Source organism: Hibiscus syriacus, unplaced genomic scaffold (genome assembly GCF_006381635.1).
Source record: "Hibiscus syriacus cultivar Baekdansim isolate YM2019G1 unplaced genomic scaffold, ASM638163v2 tig00112285_pilon, whole genome shotgun sequence".
Classification (NCBI taxonomy): domain Eukaryota; kingdom Viridiplantae; phylum Streptophyta; class Magnoliopsida; order Malvales; family Malvaceae; genus Hibiscus; species Hibiscus syriacus.
The window spans coordinates 3583128-3588555 of NW_024063293.1; the positions used below are offsets into that span (position 1 = coordinate 3583128).

The 5428-nt window shown below is 36.1% G+C and overlaps 1 long non-coding RNA gene across 1 annotated transcript; it reads left to right on the forward strand.

Annotated features, from left to right (window-relative positions):
* Positions 1-1208: 1208 nt before the first annotated feature.
* Positions 1209-2649, forward strand: LOC120177247. Its single transcript, XR_005521395.1, has 3 exons — positions 1209-1480; positions 1596-2340; positions 2439-2649. It is a non-coding gene; the product is annotated as an uncharacterized LOC120177247 (long non-coding RNA).
* Positions 2650-5428: the final 2779 nt, after the last annotated feature.

Consider the following 5428-nt stretch of genomic DNA (forward strand, 5'->3'; position numbering starts at 1 on the left):
AAAAGATGAAGTAAACATTTTAATTTGAATAATGAACCATATTAATTATTTGAACTTACTTATTATAAATCTTATTTTGATAAAAAAATAGTGTAAGATACATTAGTTGTAAAATTAAAAATACTCACAAAAGAATTAACAAATTTATTTCTTTTTTTTTGTTATTTTAATGAATGTAATTTAAAGGCACTTAACAACTTTCCAAAGTGAGAAAGATTTTTAACTTCACTTGCCAAAAATATATATATTAAATTAAAAGACCTACAAATTGCAATATATATATATATATATTTTATGGGGAGCAGTTGGCAATGTTTCCTTACCCTCCTCACTGTATTGGAAGAATAAAAAGTCACATTTAACCCTTGCTTTACTGTCACGAGTCAGCATACCCTTTCTTGGAAGTCACCTTTTACTCTTCCACTCCTAACAAAAACCAACCAGCCGTGTTTTATAACCTAATCTTTGCTTTATGCCATTAAACTGTTTATTATTTCTTTCTTCCAAACTCTTTGAAATCTTCTGTGTAACTCTTTCTTCTCTCATGCAATCTTCAAAAGCTTTACAACCCATTTCGTTCACAAACACAACCCACTTCTCCACCATGCTTAAACTCCTCAACGAGAGAATCAAGCGTCTCTCTTCTCTCCTCCGGTGGCCTGTTCGTCGCCGATCCAAGTCTATCATCATCATCAAAAGGCTTCGGAAATCAGACCCCAAGACTCGGAGCGATAATGGGTCTTCCAAAGTTCACCAAGATGTTTGATATTGTAACGGGAATTAACGGAAAAAATGGGGTGTGATTCCGTTTTATATCGTGATTTCGACTGATATCGATAACGGAAGCCGTCGATACCGCGATATAACAACTGTTATATCGTTACACGGTCGTTTTTTGAATCCCTGGATGGGAGGAAGTGTGCAAGCCGGCCAATCTCAGTGGATTGGGGATTAAACAATTGCAAACGTAAAATGAAGCATTTCTGATGAAATCAGCTTTTCGTATTATCGATCATACTCAGTTTTGGGTTCGGGTCATGCGCTCGAACTATAAAGTTGTCGGGCATGCTTCAATTATGAAAGGTATGACTCATAAATATACGGCATAAGAGTTAATTTTGTAATTATATATCATATTTATCTATTATAAATAAAGATGTAATATAAATTTATGAAACATTGAATAAAACTTATAGCGAGCCTAGGCACCGAGAACGTATGTATATTGTTGAACCTCGTAAAAATTTTTATATTTTTTCGTTTTTTCTTTATCCGATTCTTCAACACGTCTCATCGTTCGGGCTACTCAAGACTTTGGTGGGGTATGAGTTTGGTTTGCCCCACGGTAAAAGATGGCATTACATGGAGGGTTCGCGATGGTCGCACTGTAGCTTTTTGGGATGATAATTGGATTGAAGATCTTGGTCCATTAAGGAACTTGTCCTTCAACTCTTTGGATGATCATGCTAGTACTATCAAGGTGTGTGATATGGTTGCAAATAATGGCAATTGGGATTGAAACTTGCTATCGAATTTCCTACCTCAAGAGATTCTGTTTTATATTCCTGCCGTTAGACCTTCGAAGGATTTTGCAGGGCCGGATGTCTCAATTTGGCGATGGGATGAACATAAGAAGTTTACAGTCAAGAGCGCCTATACTTTTCGTTTGGGAGCTCCGGATAATACTATAGATAATCAACATTGGAAGGTGATTGTCCAATATTGAGGGTTTCCTCGTGTCAAGCTACTGTTGTGGTGCTTGTATCGAAATAAACTGTTGTCAAATGAAGAACATTACAAGCGGCATATGACGTCTGACATGTCTCGTGCAATCTGCGGAGCAGCCATGGAGTCAAATCTTCACATATTCAGAGACTGTATTATTGCTCGGACAGTGTGGCAAGGGTTGATTAAACCAAGTTGCACCAGGGCTAGATCTTTCGGCTTTTGGGTCTCAACCCAAACAAACTATTTAGCCTGTAGGAGAGTATCTAGGTTCCAAAAGAAAATCTCGGTCTTAATTAACCAACAACTAGTCCAAGATTCCCCTGAAATTAAGCCGGTATGAGTGGATCTTAGTGACACAAACAATCAAGCGATATTAGTTTATATTATGTAACAGCAAATTACTAGTTATAATTAGTCACGGGGGGCCTTTTTCTTTTCTTTATGGTGGTGTACTTGGAAAAACAGTACTGTCTTGAGCAAGCAGCAGTAGGGCAGGTGACACCGGATGGTACGGGTCAAGTAGATGAGAGCTATATGGTATATTTTGTGAAACAGAGGTGGAGCCCGTGAAGGTTACGGAGAAGGAGCTGCCATGGAATGGACGGTCCGATGGTGATTAACATTTTCTTTTTCATTCTTTCACGAGACAAATTCCATTTCGCTAATTTATAGTATTTAAATTTTATTGGTTTCTTCTCTTGTTTTAGCAGGTCATTAGGGGGAAAAACCTAGATGACTTCTTTATTTTGATTTGGACCATTGGATAAGTCTAGATTTGACGGCTAATAATCGGGCGACAGGAGTTTAGGAGGAAACCATAGCTCACTTGGGTCCTCACACTTAGGCCTGTTTTACTGGGTTGTTCCAGACATCTTTGTAACAATAGGCTCCCGGTTTTGTAAATACGGGCCTGAAAAATGCAAGGAATGACATACGTTTATTTTGTATATTTGATAACCATATATTACATAGTATTTAGCCCAAAATTATATTTATATAGATATGACCCATATGTACGCACATGTATGTGTTCAAATGATAATTAAGATTAGAACCTATATTACTACAACACGATGAAAAATAATAATGGTCTAATACTAATAATTGCAAATCACAACCGAAATCGATAATTTAAAATTAAGATATTGAATTGAAGTCCGAACTAAATATAGTGTCTACATTTTCCCTTCCATTTTTTTGCCTTGAGATCTCTCCGATCTAGGCAATTATGAAGGGGGTTTTTAACGAGATCTTCATTTCTTATAAAAAAAATTCTACTGGCCAACTTGCATTGGAAAAAACTTAACTTTTCGATTTTCAATTTTTCTAAAAATTAGAACATGACTAGGTGTGCACTTCAAGTACCTTAGTATCGATTAGCCGCCAACAGGAAAAGCTATATCAGTTCTTGTAAAAGACAAGTAAATTAATTTTCCCAACCAGCCTTTGATATTGTTTTGTGTTCACCCAAACTCCCGGTTTATAAGAAGGGCCCCAACCACCGGCTACCATCAATGTTATTCCCTCTAGAAGGGCCCCAAACATCATCACTGTGGACAAGAGGGAAAGAATGTGAAGGTTTATAATAAGTAGGTAGATAGAAACTCTTTGTGTTTGGCAAACTGAAAACTTCACAATGAAATTGTTTTGGCTTTTAATGAACAAATAAGCTAGGAAACAATTTCTCAGGGTAATAGAAATTAGGATGGCTTAATCGAAGGTGAAAAAGCATAGACTTGATGCATCAGAGGTATAAGCTAGAATTAATGTTGAAATTTGGTAGAATTGGTTTGTTGACCATGAAGCACATAGAGTCCACCATATAGCCTGACATTGTTAAGATTTAAATGTTTTATTTCATATTATTAATATTCATTGGAAGTTTTAGTTGTTGCTGGGTTTGACCGAGTCTTTAGGGATTTGTTATTTAGCAAAGTTAGTATCTTAGTTGGTGCTATTTTATAAGAGTCGTGGTTAGTGTGTTATGATGTAAAGCCTATTTATAAGCACATTCTTTTCTTTTATCAACATGAAGAAAGTTAGATTTCCTTTTAAACACTTCTTTTAGTTTTTCTTCACTTTGTACCATTGCTCTTTTTGTTTTTCCTCTACTCTGTATCAGTGGTATCAGAGCAGGTTTCGGGGAAGAAAAATAAAGGTGAACTTGATGGTTTCCAAAAATTTTGTACAGCCAGCCATTCCACACTTTGAAGGTCACTCTTATCATTGGAGCATGCTTATAGAGAACTTCTTGAGTTCTAAAGAATATTGGACGGTTCTTGTTTCTGGAGTAGCAGAACCAACAGAAGGTGTTGTACTGACAGATGCCCAGAAAACAGAGTTGGAAGGGAGAAAGCTAAAAGATTTAAAGGAAAAAAATTACCTTTTCAGGCTATTAATCGTCCCATCTTGGAAATAATTCTTAGCAAAGAAAGTTCCAAAGAAATTTGGGATTCCATGAAGAAAAAAAATCAAGGCTCCGCTAGAGTGAAGCGTGCACAACTTCAAGTTTTGAGAAGAGATTTTGAGACTCTACAAATGAAGGATGGGGAATCTGTTACCAGCTATTGTGCCAGGACTATGGAGATCAACAACAAAATGCGATTTCATGGTGAGAAGATGGAAGATGTCACCATTGTGGAGAAAATATTGCGTTCTTTGACACCAACTTTTGATTATGTTGTGTGTCAATTGAAGAATCGAAAGACATAGATGTATTTTCTCTTGATGAATTGTAGAGCTCCTTGTTGGTCATGAATAGAAGATGAAGTGGAGTTCAACTTCAGAGGAGCAAGCTTTGAAGGCTTCTACCTATACTCATTTCTCAAACTCTAAAGGAAGGGTAAAGGTAGAGGAAGAGGAGCTCGGGGTAATAGAGATGGAAACAAGTATTTCAAATCCAATGATGATCAATTTTCGAGTAAAGCCAGAGGACGAGATCAACATTTTGACAAATCCAAGGTAGAGTGCTTTAGATGTCATAAATTTGGTCATTATCGTTCTCAATATTATACTAAGCTGTCTAATGACAAAGAAAAGGAAGAGCAATCAAATTTTGCTGAAAACAAGGAAGTAGAAACTTTGTTAATGATTGTTCAAACTAATCAGGAATCTGAGTCTGATGTTTGGTATGTGGATACGGGCTGCAGTAATCACATATGTGGAAGTAAGTTTTTTTTTCTTATTTAAATGAAGGTTTTCATTCTACAGTAAGTTTTGGTGATTGTTCTACTATGAGGGTGATGGAAAAAGGTGATATTGAGATAAGAACCAAGAATGGTTTTGTAGAAATAATTTCTAATGTTTTTTATGTTCCTGACTTAAAAAGTAATTTTTTAAGTGATGGTCAATTGCAAGAAAAGGGTTATGTAATCACTATTCAAAAGGGTGTTTGTGAGATTTATGATCCCACTAGAGGAGCTATTGTTATTGTGCAAATGAGTTCAAACAAGTTATTTTCATTGAAAATTGAAAGTGTGTTATCTTGTTTGGTAACTGAAGTAAATGATCCTTCTTGGTTGTGGCATTTTCATCATGGTCACTTAAGTTTTGGTGGATTGAAGACCCTCCAACAGAAAAATATGGTGATAGGTCTTCCTCAGATTAGTATTCCTTCCCAAGTTTGTGAAGAATTTTTTGTTGGAAAACAACATCGTTCTCAATTTCCCAAAGGAAAGTCATGGCAAGCAAAAGGAGTTTT